The sequence below is a fragment of the Neoarius graeffei genome, chromosome 8 (genome assembly GCF_027579695.1).
Source record: "Neoarius graeffei isolate fNeoGra1 chromosome 8, fNeoGra1.pri, whole genome shotgun sequence".
Classification (NCBI taxonomy): Eukaryota; Metazoa; Chordata; class Actinopteri; order Siluriformes; family Ariidae; genus Neoarius; species Neoarius graeffei.
The window spans coordinates 59,591,774-59,608,361 of NC_083576.1; the positions used below are offsets into that span (position 1 = coordinate 59,591,774).

Here is a 16,588-nt window from a genome sequence, read left to right on the forward strand (position 1 = left end):
TGTACAACAGATTCAACAATAGACATTAGAAGCGTTGCAGAAATGCAGATGTTGGGTTAGACCCATAATGAGCAAGCCAAAGGTGACACTGGCAAGGGAAAACTACCTGAGATGACATGAGGAGGAAACCTTGAGAGGAAAACATTCTCTTCTGGGTGATAGTTCATTCAGGTACTGTGTGAGCAAATCTTTCAGTGCTTGATTTAGTACTAGTCATAGTATTTAGTAGTATTTGTCATGCACCAGTCAAAATTTTCATACTATCCAGAAGTCGCAGCAGATTCATATAACCATCTGAAGGGTGTTTGCTGTAAAACTCTAAAATGCTGTATGTACATGCACTTTGGCATGCACTGTGGCTGGCTTGACCATGGTCTGAAACATGAGTGAAAATCCATGCCCTTGTGCTGTGCTTCATGTAAGTTACAGTCATATCTAAAAACAATTCAAAAGCACATTGTATGCTGTGCTGGTAGTGCCGTAATCAGAAATTAATTTCAGGGGCGTGACGAAGCATCCAAAATAAAATCATGATTGTTTTTCTGATCTGTACAATTAAATTGGCAAGTATGAGGAGTTCATGCATCATGGATATCAGACAGCATTAAGAGTGGTGATGACATTAATATGTTATTTAATCACTTAAACAATTTAAGGCACAATTCACAATCTTTACATATTAATAATGTTGTCATAAAACACCTTTATGACAGTTCCACTGAAAAAGATTAAAATAACGTTAATAATAGCGAAAAATAACACCTTATATTGTAAAACCTGATGTGCTTTTATTTTGTGGTAAACTCCTTCACCAGCTTTCTCTGACCTCTGTACCTCTGTGCTTATAGTGTAGCTATTTGGCTAGTAGCTTTCAAACAGAAACAGGAAAAATGCTTGGATCCACCTTCTAATTCAATGGGGTTTTTTCCTTTATTTTATTAATTAAAAGACAATGTCTTAAAGTAATGATGGACTGTTGTTTCTCTTTACTTAATTGAGCGGTTCTTGACATAATATGGATTACTATAGTTGTGGAATAGGGCTGTTTATTTTTATTATTTACTGTTTGATCTCAAACACATTAAGAAGGCAAAAAATTGCACTTATTATTATTATTATTATTATTATTATTAAATTAGCTGGTTAAGATAATGCCAGTAGTGTGCAAAGCGTCATCAAGATAAACGCTGGCTACTTTGAAGAATCTAAAATATGAAACAGATTTTTTTTTAACACTTTTTTTGTTTGTTTGTTTACCACATAATTCCATATATGTTCTAGATGTTATTTCATAGGGTGGCACAGTGGTGTAGTGGTTAGCACTGTCACCTCACAGCAAAAAGGTCCTGGGTTCGTGGCCAGCGAGGCCTTTCTGTGTGGAGTTTGCATGTTCTCCCCATGTCTGTGTGGGTTTCCTCCCAGTCCAAAGACATGCAGGTTAGGCTAACTGGTGGCTCTAAATTGACCGTGAGTGTCAATGGTTGTTTGTCTCTATGATAACCTGACGACTTGTCCAGGGTGTACCCCATACACCCTGAGGGTGTGCCTCTTGCCCATAGTCAGCTTGGATAGGCTCCAGCTTGCCTGTGACCTGTAGAACAGGATAAGCAGCTAATGGATGCTATTTCATAGTTTTGATGTCTTCAGTATTGTTCCACAATGTAGAAAATGGTCATAATACAGAACCTATGAATGCGTAGGTATGTCCAAACTTTTGACTGGTACTGTGCATATAAATTATGGCCCTGGGTCAATTATGGACTCAGTTGTGGATTCAAAGGATTTCAATCACTCTATTGATGTGATTTATATTGTTCTCTACATAACTAGGTATCAAATTGTCTGACTCTAAATGTCAGAATTTTCTGTCTAGTATTTTTTCTTTTTTTTCTCTGAACAAAAAACATAAAGATATTGCTACTACATACTTTTGGTATTTGTTGTTCAATGGTGGTCTTATTCCTAATTAACTTTTGTACTAAATAATGATCTCGGATTATTCTTGTTGTCTTATATAACAGAGAAGATATTGAACTGATCTAACAACAATAAGAGCCTTTCTATAGTTTGGAATCCTGCAGAGGTGGACAAAGTACCTGTAGAAATTTAGTTGATGGTGCGTGAGTCAAGGATCACACTGAAAATACCTCGGCTGAAGTTTAATCACTTGAAAACTTGACTGAGTTCGGTTACAGATCAGATCCTAGAAAACGAACAACAGAGCATTCTGATTGGACCATATAACCTGGGTACGGTGGCCTGTAGCAAACAAACAATGCAAGATGATCATTTTATCAAATGATCTACAGTACCCAACTTCATTACTTGCGTAAGTCAAAGTACAGATCTCACTGGTCAAATGTTACTCCAATACAAGTGAAAGTTGTCCAGTCAAATTTTAACTTAAGTTAAAGTACTGAAGTACTTGATTTCAAAAATACTTAAGTATTAAAAGTACATTTTCTGTCAACGCATTGTTGTATTGTTGTCACAACGCTTACAAAACCTAATGCCTCTGAAGCAACCTACTGGATTTACTGACTCGCTTGTAGAACCTGTAGAATAAACACCTGGTAGAATGTTACAAAAGGAAACAACTGAACTGAAAAAGAGCCATTGTCATTTTCATTTTTTTTTTAATTGTAACACTCCTCCCCACCCCCACAAAGCAGCATGGTAGTGTTCTGACCCAGCTCTGGCAGTGTGTGCACATGTATGTGTATGTTAATCAGGACGACAGTGGAATAGCTGTAAATGCAGCTTGTTCAGAAAATAAAAATCACAATCCAACCTGCTTAAAACCCAGGTCCACACCTTGAGCTTAATAACTGCCCAACAGCATCACTGCTTTAAGCAAGACAAAAAAAATGCAAGACCATCATCTGACATCAAAATAAAAAAATTCCAGCAATTTGTTGAGACTGACTAGTACAATACTGTCCATCTCACAGGTCTTGTGTGCATGCGTGCAAGTGTATGTATTGTAGGTGCAATTGGTAATTAAGTGATCAATCTCATTAAATCATTAAATCAGTCTCATTAAATCATTAAATCAGTCTCATTAAATAATACCATTAATTTTGGTGCTTAATAATAAATTACCAAACAGCTAAATTATGGTATATTACAAATTATTATGATCACTTAACGTATTACATAACTCATATGCACCTTGGAATTCTTTTGAGATTGGGCGACTTCAAGTATATTAGGCACAGCAAATAAACACACAGTTTCAATAATAATTGCATTTATTATAACAAAGATAAAAATGAATAATAGCAGTTGGAATCATTATATACAAATATGATATGGTATGTTCATATACTTGATGAGTGGGTGTGTGAACGTGTGCGCGTGTGTGTGTGTGTGTGTGTGTGTGTGTGTGTGCGAGGGGAGAGAGAGAGAGAGAGAGAGAGAGAGAGAGGGCTTGTGTGTGTGTGTGTGTGTGTGTGTGTGTGTGTGTGTGTGTGTGTGTGTGTGTGTGTGTGAGGGAGAGAAAGGGGGTGAGACAGAGATTTCCTCCTTACTACTACACGAGCCACTGAGCCCTTAGGATGTGTCTCGTACGCGACTGCGCAGTATGAGGAGGAGGAGACAAAGAGGATTTGAATGTGGGCGCGGGAGAACGCGCTATAGGGTTTGAATTGAATCAGGGCTTGGAATGTCATCCAAGTAGAACAAAGGATTAGCTCTGTTGCTAACTAAGGTGTGTTTGTGGGGGGGAGGATGACGATCTCGTGGTCCCTTGAGACAATACAATTAGCCCTGGATGCTAATGAAACAAAATAATTAGCCGTAGCAGCTAATTCCACTGAAATCTTGATGAGGTCAAAATATGTGTAATGATGAAATTAAAGTGTTAGAAAGGAAAAGAGAGAATGCAAAACCTATCTACTAAACAATTTAGAGATCAAAACAAAATAGAACAATAATCACTTCAACACCCTAAGTGTCTACAGTGTACACAATTAAACAATTCCTAAGTTTAAATTCACACCACTTCATAAAGCTAATTCCTAAGACTAGTTTCTGCCCAAAATGCCAGTCTTACTTACTATCTTGCCTCTACGCAAGATTATGAAGAGATGTTCCGAGACTTTTGGAGTCCACAGGAGCACGTGAGTCGATTCCATGGAAGGCAGAGGATTTCTTGGTCCGAACGCTTCGTAGTTCGTGAGAAGAAGTCTCTGATCAAACAATGTGCACAGCGCTTTTAATTAGAAGGGATCCGGTCGCTTCTGACTTTTAATTAAACTGCTGGGGCGGCAGTCTTGTAACGTTACTGATAATAGACAAACAAAAAATGGTTGTAACTCAACCGAGAGAGATCGCGCGATTCTGGAGTTCTACCATGGCCAGCGGCAAACGAAAACGCGCTGAATTCTTACTTGCAAAGCAGATGTCTCTGGTGAGCGGGCCTCCTTGTGTCCGTGTTGAATTCACGGCGCCAAAAGAGAAAGAGAGTAGCGTGCCTTAGTTTCTTATGGAATCATGGAGGAAGTGACGTAGGTGATCCCGCCCAGGCGTGACGTAGGTCAACGCGGAAGTTGGCTGATGGGAAATGTAGTTAAAAGAGACTGTGACTGGCTGTACCTACGTTATTCATGCACACATGAATCTGCCTGTGGAATCATGGTGGTTTAATGTTAAGCTAGCTGGTCAGTGAAGCTCCACCTGACATGCTAGCAAAATCTTTTCAAACTCAAAATCATATTGGGTCACTAACATTACTAGTAAAGAAAGATTTCTACATTTTATTTATTTGGCAAGATTATGTTAAAACATATTTCTGAAAGCACTTCAGATAAGTTAATGTTATTCATGTTAGTGTAACTCAGTGTTTACATGCTAACTAACAGTGTCCAAGTTAACTAGCAATGTGTTAACGTTAGCCATGGACAAGGCTATGGCAACTTGGCAGGCAAATCCATAGAAAGTCATTTGACAAACCAGACTGCATAGCTATTGCAACGTTATTGCTAGCTCTAAAAGAACAGAATTTCATTGCAAGCTTTCTCTTGGAATAAAATGTTTACATACCTCAATGTTTCTTCAGGTTGGACGGCGACTTTTTGTAGGCTGTGATTTGCTCCCTTTTAGGCAAACAAAGCAAACATTTAAAACTAAGCAACTCTTTATTCCTTTCAGAAAACTGAAACATGAGTTCTAGCTATAGCCGTGGGTGTGTGCATTCCCCAGAAGAACTGCCTCCTTCCATTCTGCCACCAACTGATCGAGTTCAAATAATGTTGCTGAGAAATCACTGAACTTGATTTTATACAGTCTATGGACATGACATGACCCTAGTGATTACTGATAGGCTGTTTGTGTCACCTGTGAAAAAAAACAATCACGTTTTAGAAAAGAAAGGAAAAACACATCCACTTTTAAAGCCACTTCATAGTAACGAGTAACGAGGACCTTGATAGAAATGTAGTGGAGTAAAAAGTACAATATTTCTTTCAAATGTAGTGAAGTTAAAGTCATAAGTTTACAAAAAAATTAATAAAGTAAAGTACAGATACTCAAAAAGTGTACTTAAGTACAGTACTCAAGTAAATGTACTTCATTACTGTCCACCTCTGGAATCCTGACAGTTTTGACACTTTTGATGCCATTTAGGGGCACCTATATTTATATACATTTTTCTATAAGCTGACTTTTTTTAATATCATCATAGTCTATTAACCTATTATTTACCATTAACCAATAACCCAGTGAATTAGTTGCTATATCACAGGAATCAAATCAACCTACAATCTTCTTTTTTTAGTGTTCTGCCTGATGGCAGGTCTGCTCTGACAGCTTCAGCCATCAAAGTTTCTAGGGAAGTTCCTTACATACAGTACTGGTGTTCTGACTGTTACACCACCAATGTCCTCAGCAGATGCCATCCCTCATCATGTGTTTCGACTCCTAGCACGGTAACACTTAGGATGGGGGGTCCACAGTGGTGATCCATCACTGCGCGTCGGTGGTGGGTCTCCAGTTACTAGCATCTCTCTTCATCCAAACCTAGCATGATGCCTTTTCTGCTGCTTGGGCCATTCTGTGTACTACCAGCCGCCTGCCCCGCCCTGTCACTCCTAGTGCAGAGAACATCCGCCACACTAACTGTGCAGGAAAGCCTCTGCATCCAATCTCCACTGGATATTTATCTCCACTGGATTATTATAGAGGTTTTCTCCTCTCAACCATTCACACCTATAAACAATTTAGAGTAGCCAGTTAACCTAACCACATGTCTTTCGACTGTGGGGGGAAAATTGAGCACCTGAAGGAAACCCACGCAGACATGGGGAGAGCATGCAAACTCCACACAGAAAGGCCCCCCGTCAGCCACTGGGCTCAAACCCAGAACCTTCTTGCTGTGAGGCGACAGTGCTAAACACTACACCACCAACCTACAATTAACATTCAATTATTTTTGTCATCTAGGTTCACAATACAAATACTGTATTGTTCTCACTGAGGAAATAGGAGGCATTGAATGGGGGGGGAGATGTCAGTGTGTCAAGTGAGTTGTATCAATCTGATCCCTTTCACACCAGAAGCTATAGTTATGGTCAGAAGTTTACATACAGTGACATGAATGTCATCTTGGATATGAATGTCATGGCAATATTTGGGCTTTCAGTAATTTCTTTGAACTGTTCTTTTTCTTTGGCAGAATGTACAGCATACATCTTTTTAATAAAAAAAACACTAGAATTTGGTGCACAAGTTTTACTTTTCTTTGGGTTTTCTGAAATCAACACAGGGTCAAAATTATACATACAGGGTAAAAAATTTACATATGCTCACTTAGATTATAAATTCAGAGGTGCTAAAACTTCCAAAATGCCTTTTTATCTTGCCAAGGCCAAGATCTCTTAAATTCCTGTTAATGATTATGATTGACTACAGCTGGTAGCTTCTCTGTGCCTTCATAAAAAGGGTTTGTTTACAGCACTCATCGGATTGACCAACACACAATACAGTGAAGTCCAAGGAGCTTAGTGCAGATCTGAGAAAGAGGATCGCAGATGCACACAACTCCAGAATGTCTCTTGGAGCCATTTCTAAACAACTGCAAATTCCAAGATCAGTTCAAACAATTATTGTATGTAAATTATTGTGAGGTATAGTCACTTTGCCAAGCCACTTTGCTTCAAGAAAACCCAAACGGTCACCCTCAGCTGAAAGGAAATTTGTTTGGATGGTCAGGAACAACCTGGGAATCACCATGGCACAGCCCTGCCATGAACTGGAAGCTGATGGATCACTGTCTACAGTTCAGTGAGTTTTACATCACCATGGACTAAGAGGCTGCTATCCAAGAAATAACCCCCTGCTCCAAAATTGACACCTTCAAGCTTAACTAAAGTTTGAAGCTGACCACATGGACAAAGAAAAAGCCTTCTGGAGGATAGCTGTATGGTCAGATGAGACAAAGACTGAGTTGTTTGGCCACAATGACCACCATGTACAGAGGGACACTGTACCAGCTGGTGGTGGTGGTGGTGGTAGGATCATCATGCTCTGGGGCTGTTTTGCTGCCAGTGGAACTGGTTCATTGCACAAAGTGGATGGAATAATGAAGAAGGAGGACTACCTCAGAATTATTCAGCATAAACCATCAGAAACTTGAACATGACTTGGGACTTGGGAGTTACAACAGAACAGTGAACCCAAACACGCATCAGAGCTGGTTATGGAGGATAAAGCAGGCTAACATTAAGCTGAAAACAAGTCCTGACTTCAACCCTACTGAAAATATATGGACTGTGCTTATAAGTCGAGTCCATGCCAAGAAAAAAAAATGGTTTTATTGAACTCTACCAATTCTACCATGAAGAGTCGTGAACTATCCGACCAGAATTCTGCTAGAAGCTTGTTCATGGTAAACAAAAATGTTTAGTCAAAGTGAATCTTGTGAAGAGACATTTTACCCAAATATTAGGTGTGCTGTATGTATATTTTTGACCCTGTGTTGATTTCAGAAAACCCAAAGAAAATGAAAACTTGTGCACCAAATTCTAGTATATATTTTTTTTAATTAAAGATGTATGCTGTACATTCTGCCACAGAAAAAGAACAGTTCAAAGAAATTACTGAAAGCCCAAATATTGCCATGACATTCATATCTAAGATGACATTCATGTCTCTGTATGTAAACTTCTGACCACAACTGTATAAACACTATATGATCTGACAATTAGGTTCCACTTTGTTGGCCCATGTTTAGTCACAATTTCAATTTCTAAGAATTTCTCTGTACAGTGGTGTTCTGCTGATACATTAATCATGCATACTGACCCCGTAGAGAATTTGTTCACCTGGTACTCTGGGATCTGTCAGTATCTGACATCTGATTGCTTGTCCATGGAATCTGCTTGTTACTTTTACACCACCATGGCACTCATCAACATTGAATAAGCATGGATGTGCCTTTCTAACTGTGGAATGAGATGACACTACCATCAAGCAGATAACAAGCCTGCAAGTCTCCTCCTGCAATTGTGTGCTATAAGTTTTATCAGTTAAATAAAGTTTGCAATTATTTCATTGCTGTAGATAAACATTGCTGGCTTAGGTACAGGAACTGGTAATGAAACAGCTGTACAAAAGAAATATATTTTTAGTTGTGGATTATCTGTTTTCCATTTTATTTCTGTATTTAAACTTTTTCCACACAATTGAAGAACATTAAACAGGACAGTAGGCAATGTTAACAATAAACTGGACTATACTAGATAAAACTGGTACCTGATAAAACTGACATACTTATTTGCTGTTTTTTTTCACTACTATAAACAGTGTGGTTCTACTTCATTATGTTCTGAACTGAACTGCTAGGGCAATTTCCTTTGTTAAAGATACTGATTGCAAAGTCATCTGAATATTTTTTTTTGTACATTTTTTTTTTTATTGTGCATGACATTTTCCTTTGTCCCGCAAGAACAATATCATGCGGACAAGATGTAATCATTTTGATGTGCTGAGGGTCGCTTTCCTCCATTTTGGGACCGAATATCCTATCTCTTGGAGCCACACAGTATGGCCCCACAAAAACAGCTGAACATGAGGTGCTTGAACTAATTAGCATAATTATGGAACTGGGTCACACCAAGATGGCGACGTGCAGAATACATCGTGACTCTGCATCAACCTCAGAGAGTTTTGAGTCGCAGGTATGTAATTTGTGGTTGACATTCACGAATAGATCTGTGAAACAAATACAAGTATATTTTTTCTCTGTTACTGCTTTTGTGTTATCGTTTCTTTCTCTGTAAAATGAAAACGTTCGGTATATAACTCCATACTCAGACTCACCCATTCAAGACAAGTGGTGCAAATTCTTCATCAGATTTTGTGCCTGTTTCATCCTTCAGTTGATTCCAGTGGTCAATCTGTTGCTTCACAAAAATTCTTGCGGACAACTTTTTGGTTTCCGTTGCTTTTCTGGCACGCTTTCTAGCTGATTTCGCTTTCATATTTTCCTTTTCTTTTCTGCTGGCTTTTAGCTTGCAGGAGGGCGGATTCTGCCATGTTTGCACATGCTGACTTGTTTTGGTTAAAAGTAAGTCAAACATGCCCCACGGTGGTCATGTGATATTGCTGCTCACTCGCTTCAGCGATCTCTGGAATCGTAGAATGCGGGACACATTTTATCTCAGCAAAACATTTATACATATGATACATAGTGTGTGCAGCAGCACAACTCCTCAATTTCAACTCAAATCAACTTCAAATCAATGCGAACCATCTCATAACTCCAACAGGAATAGAAATTGAACATTTTTGCCCAGAATTCAACTTTGCAGCCAGAATCTTTAACTAGTGGAGAGGAGTTCCTTTCTGAGCTTCCCATGTGCTCATTTCCTTACCAAGTACCAATAGCAAAGTTATTACCTTCTGACTGTAACCTTTACATGACTCAGCGAATGAGAATGTGAAAAATAAATAATAGAAGAAGAAGACGACTTTATTTGTCACATATACATTGCAGCACAGTGAAATTATTTTAATCCCAGCTTGTTAGGAAGCTGGGGTCAGAGTGCAGGGTCCGTCATGATACAGCCCTGAAGCAGAGAGGGTTAAGGGCCTTACTCAAGGGCCCAATAGTGGCAGTTTGGTGGTGCTGGTGTTTGAATCCTCAACCTTTTGATCAGAAACACAGAGAGTTGACACACATCTTGTATGATAGTAACTCTAGTATTTATCTTATTACTATTCTAGCTACATTTGATTGTGTCATTAGAGCAGACATGTGGCCAGTAATTTCACTTCATAATTTTAAAGAAGAAAGAATAAACCTTTATTTGTCACATGCACACTTCAAGCACAGTTAAATTCATCCTCTGCATTTAACCCATCTGAAGCAGTGAACACGCGCGCGCACACAGAGCAGTGGGCAGCCACACCAGAGTGTCCGGGGAGCAGTCAGGGGTCAGGTACCTTGCTCAAGGGCACCTCAGCCCAAGGCCGCCCCACGTCAACCTAACTGCATGTCTTTGGATTGTGGGGGAAACCGGAGCACCCACACGGGGCACACACACAGGGAGAACATGCAAACTCCACACAGAAAGGCCCTTGCCGGCCACTGGGTTTGAACCCGGAACCTTCTTGCTGTGAGGCGACCGTGCTAACCACTAGTAGTAGTGGTTAGCATTTGTCATCATCATGTTAGCATCAAATAATTTCTGCTCAGCAGCAGCAGCGGTATATGTGCTGCAAGTTGGTATGAAGGCTGCCTATTCAAAAATAAAGCTGCATTTGCCACTCAACAGATGATCAAATGATCCATTTTCTAATACAGCTACCCAAGAGAAGGACTGGGATATTCAACAATGAAGCAGTTTTATTAAAGACCTGTTATGTGTATTTAAGAGTGCACTGAAGCTGCAACCTAATAAAAGATCATGCATACAGCTTGCAGTGACTGGTGCAGAAGCCCTTGGGATCTTAAAGAGATCAGTGCTATCACTAGTGGTAGAGACTAATGAGGTTTTATGCATAAATACATGCATACAGGCATATATAACGGTTGACATGCTGATTTGCAAAGTGTATAATAACCTGGTGAGTATGCATTGGAGCTTAATGAAATGATGCCTACAACAGGGGATGCAATGGACACAGAGATCATATAGGCAGCACTCCAAGTTATGGGAGCTGTAGCAATGGGATGGAGTAAATTACTGAAAGTGCTGGGAGATCCTGGCATTGTTTATGAAAATATGAGGTTGATGATGGGCGGGTTTTCCTCTCTGCCACTGTCTACAACCTCCATGCAAAAACAATAATCAGTCAATCATTGACAAATGCATCACAGTATGAGAAGCTTGTGATATACAAACACTTATTTTTCATGCAATCATTGATGAATAACTTTAAAGGAAAATGAAGTTTAATGTAAAATTAGGCGGCACGGTGGTGTAGTGGTTAGCGCTGTCGCCTCACAGCAATATATATATATATATATATATATATATATATATATATATATATATATATATATATATATATATATATGAGTGATATATATGAGTGATTCCACGCTTATGGGTACTGAAATGGGGACATGAACTTATTTTTAAAAATTCACCTAAAACCATTTCTTTTTTTACCATCAGGTCACAAAACATGTAATCTTTAATGAATGATATGTTAAAAGATAACTTTAATTTTCTGAGATGTAATAAAAACATATTTATATGCCAAAGTCAGAACGTAACAGAAGTGTTGTGGACATATATATTCTCAATTTTAACAATGTAGAATTACTTTTTGAAACATAGGAAGGTGATGTTTTAGCAAATATAATTAATAAACGTGTAGTAGAATAAACATACACATTCTTTCAATAAGATTAACATGGTATATAGCTAGATTGTAATTAATTTGTAACAGACACGAGATGGACAATCGTAACAGAAGTAATGTAACAGACATCATTTTGGAACTCATAGGCTTGACTTTGGCATATAAATATGTTTTTATTACATCTCAGAAAATTAAAGTTATCTTTTAACATATCATTCATTAAAGATTACATGTTTTGTGACCTGATGGTAAAAAAAGAAATGGTTTTAGGTGAATTTTTAAAAATAAGTTCATGTCCCCATTTCAGTACCCATAAGCGTGGAATCACTCATATATATTACACACACATAATAATTTTTATATTATGTGTCCACATAATATAAAGAACATTAGATATGAAGTTTATCTTCTCGTATATATCCAGTGAAGCTTAAATGGGTTCACTGATTAGTTCATTATTACATTTTACATACAGTTTAACAGCTAATCCAATAAAAGTCACATGGAGTAAGGAGAATTCATTCTCTTAGGTTAATACTCACTAGATGGTGGTACTCATTTTGTACTTACTACTTATCTGTTCAACAAATCACTTTCCACATTTCTCTGATTAATAGCTTATAAGGGGTTTTTCTATGATTCTGAGTCCTAGCCCTCGGTGTCATGGTCCCTGTTTCTTCTATTGTTGTGTGCTATGGCCCTATTCTAGTTCCTACACTCTTCAGTTCCACAGTTAGTATGCTTCATTTTTATTCCTTTGAAGAAATTGATAAACATTCCATGTAGAAACCTACAACAGAGGATTACACACACGTACAGATGATTTCATTGCATTTATTTAGCATAAATTTTATGGAACAAATATTTTATGGGGAGTTGAATTTAGTCACATTCAAGCCACGTTCAACCTAATTTCCAGGTTTCAGTACATTAAGCAGTTCACCACAGGTGAGCTGAAAAAAAGACGACATAATCTAGGCTTTAAAAGAGAGAATGTGAGGGTTCAATGAGTATCTGTCTGAATATAAAATACTCAGTAGATGTAAATGATACTTAGCAGTTCATTGGAAATGAGAGTTGTTGAAGGACAGCATTTCCTAGTTTAGCTCAGGCACGAATGTGGCCACAGATGGAGCTTTCTATGGGTTTGATTACTGTGAAAGCATGAGAGAACACATTATGTTTACACAGTTTTGCTGCACACTATTTATAGGGCACAGTTTTGGCCCTTAGAGAGAATTATTCTGTTAAGGACATCTGCTGCTCCTAAGCACAGGTGATGGGCCTGCAACACACTACTAGCTACAGCAGAGCAATGATGCAACACACAAAACAGTGTACCAAATAGGCACATTTGTATTCAACTTTTATTGAGAGCTCCAAGAAGTAATAAATATCCTTCCAATATACATTGAGAGATTTCTAGACACTTCAGCATGGATTGTTCAAGATTTATATCAGTAAAGCAATTTACCACTGCACGGTCGCAAATTAGCTCCAGCTCATCTCATTATCTCTAGCCGCTTTATCCTGTTCTACAGGGTCGCAGGCAAGCTGGAGCCTATCCCAGCTGACTACGGGCGAAAGGCGGGGTACACCCTGGACAAGTCGCCAGGTCATCACAGGGCTGACACATAGACACAGACAACCATTCACAGTCAATTTAGAGCCACCAGTTAACCTAACCTGCATGTCTTTGGACTGTGGGGGAAACCGGAGCACCCGGAGGAAACCCACGCGGACACGGGGAGAACATGCAAACTCCGCACAGAAAGGCCCTCGCCAGCCACAGGGCTCAAACCCGGACCCTCTTGCTGTGAGGCGACAGCGCTAACCACTACACCACTGTGCCGCCCTTAGCTCCAGCTAAGATTAAAAAATTTAAAACCTACGTTCATCGTAGTTCAAAAGAATCAATGCTACAGATCAGCATGTTTATAAATTTACCTTTCTGCATATCATTCATCTTGTCGCCACCCTCCATGCAATCTTAAATTCATTTAGTGGCTTTACCGCTACATTGAAATCTATCTGATTTTTTCCCCCCTCAATTTTTTTTTACTTCTTCTATCCTCTTTTGTTTTCTCTTCCAAGGTTTCAGCAGGAATGTTCTCTGCATTATAGGTCTGTATCTCATTTCACCTACCTCTAACCCCCATATCAAATTAAGACTTTTGTGTTTCCAGACTAGCAGTGGTGAAAATAATGAGCAGCTTAGCATTCAGACGGAATATCAATCTGGGTTTTCATTTCTTTCTTCTTGTGATCTCACTCTGACAAACTGCGAACTCTTATTGGCCCTCGCTACTGTGCTAGATATTTCAGTACTTGGTCTCTGCTCAGATTCAGAACAGTGTATTGATTTCATTTACAATAGAAAATTTGTTACGGTATTAGATTGTTCCCTTGTATGTTGCATACAAATATTAATATCCAGTGCCTCTGCTGTCAGTTTACTGATCCAGGCACAGCAAGCAAAAAAGCTAGCAGCTTTTCTTAGGATATTTATTTATTTATTTATTTATTTATTTATTTAGGAAAGTGTTCTAAATAGCACCTCTGTCAAGGCTAATTGGACTTCTCATGGAGATTAGATGAGCACTAATTCTGTGCCTGCCTGCTAACACATTTCTGCCAGCTGTGCTGATAATTACCATTTGCATTAGTCATTACCATTCTGTTCATCACTTAGAAGTTTGTTTTTTCATGTTCTGCATTTGATATTTACAAACAGGGCTGTAGGACTTGAGCCTGATTTTGGTATGGTCTTGGTCTTGACTATAATGTTCGTGTTGTCTTCTAGTGGTAACCCAATGACCTACCTAAGTCAAGTGTTCAAAATGGTTTTGCAGGATTCTAGGTCATTTTCAAGAGAATTTGCAAATTAGTTCTGGCATATATAAAACTGAAGTAAAGGTTTGGCCTCAAAAAGAATTTGATGGCTTTCGGTCTTGGAAAGCTGTCTTTCTGTTTTGCTTTCATTTGGACCTGATCTTGATTTGATATTGAGACCTTTTGACATGGAACCCATTAAGATCTTGATATTGATTCAATCTAGGCTAGTCTTGATCTAGATTAGATTAGATTAGATTAGATTAGATTAGATTAGATTAGATTAGATTAGATTAGATTAGATTAGATTAGATTAGATTAGATTAGATAGAACTTTATTGATCCCTTTGGGAGGGTTCCCTCAGGGAAATTAAAAATTCCAGCAGCATCATTACAGGATAAACAGAGAATAGAAAATAGAGAAAACTTCTATATAAATTAAGTATTTACATATACAAATATTTAAAAAAAAAAAGTCTTGGTCTTGATCTTGGACTTTATTTGACAGTGGAGGTTTGACAGCCCTATTAAGAAAGGCATATAGTTATGCTTGAATGACACAGATATAAGGGCATGTGTTCATATAACTTTTTTTTCTGGCAAAAAAGTGTCAACATGGTGCTGGGGAGCACTTCATCAAAAAAAGCGCTCCCATGGTTTTGTTTGTAGGTTTTGTTTCCAGGACAACAATATTTTGAAACATATCAATACTCAAACTGCTGTGTGGTTGGTTGCCTGAAAAGGAGCAGCAGTGGCAACACCAGCACCTTTCTGAAAAGTTAAGATATTTTTAACTCGAAGCACTCAGAGTGGCCACACACAAAAAAACAAACAAAAACAAAAAACGCCAGCATGCCGACACGGGGAGAACATGCAAACTCCGCACAGAAAGGCCCTCATCAGCCACGGGGCTCAAACCCGGACCTTCTTGCTGTGAGGCGACAGCGCTAACCACTATACCACCGTGCCGCCCTAAGACATTTATATCTACATTAATTTAAAAACCTACACTGTGTTCCAGAATAAGAAAATGAGAAAATAAATCAATATTCATTTAATGCCCTGACACATTTACTTCATGATCTTTAGAAATTTCCATGTGGAAATAAATACTAGAATGGAAAGGGCTAGAAATTGCAATGTCAATACTGTCCTGCCAGTGTTGTAGTCAAGTCACTAAACCTAGAGTCTGAGTCCAGTCTCGAGTCCCCAGTGTTCAAGTCCGAGTCAAGTCCAAATCATTAAAGAAAATTTCAAGTCGAGTCTGAGTTGAGTCCACTACTGATCCAAGTCAAGTCTAAGAACAAGATTCCAACTGCACCATTTGACAGTGGCTGTTGTTGCCTTTATGTGAAACCGTCTCTGCTACAGTGTTGGACTAACATTACTACTTGACTGCCCCATTTTAGTTAATAGACTACAGATAAAAAGCTTGTTCATTGCTTAGCAAGCCCCGCCCACTATCAACAGGGCAAATAACATGAGAGAGTTAACATGAGCTAGTTCATCACTTGGCAAGCAAGCCACACTATCAATAGAGCAATGACCGTAGTGTGTCCCTTACTTCTCTGGGTGTAGTCTTGCCAAATAACGATTGAAGTTCGAGGTTGTCCCCATTGTTTCCTTGATAGTTCATTTTTTTCCCACTGCACAAAAAGTCTGTATAAGCAAAGTGGACAATCCTAGGGCTGTTCTCTCCAGGCATTCTAGCACCATTAACGTTAGTTTGTTCCTGAACATGACGTATGAACAGGTGAATGTGCATTCTTTTGCATGAAATTAGTATAAAAATTAATATAGATATAAATATCTTAGGGCGGCACGGTGGTGTAGTGGTTAGCACTGTTGCCTCACATCAAGAAGGTCCGGGTTCGAGCCCTGTGGCCGGTGAGGGCCTTTCTGTGCGGAGTTTGCATGTTCTCCCCATGTCCACGTGGGTTTCCTC

General features: G+C 38.8%; 1 protein-coding gene across 1 annotated transcript in view; it reads left to right on the top strand.

Moving 5' to 3' along the window:
* The window catches only part of kctd8 (potassium channel tetramerization domain containing 8), a 45,402-nt gene that overhangs the window by 17,577 nt on the left and 11,237 nt on the right, over nt 1-16,588 (top strand). The gene's annotated exons all lie outside the window — the stretch shown is intronic.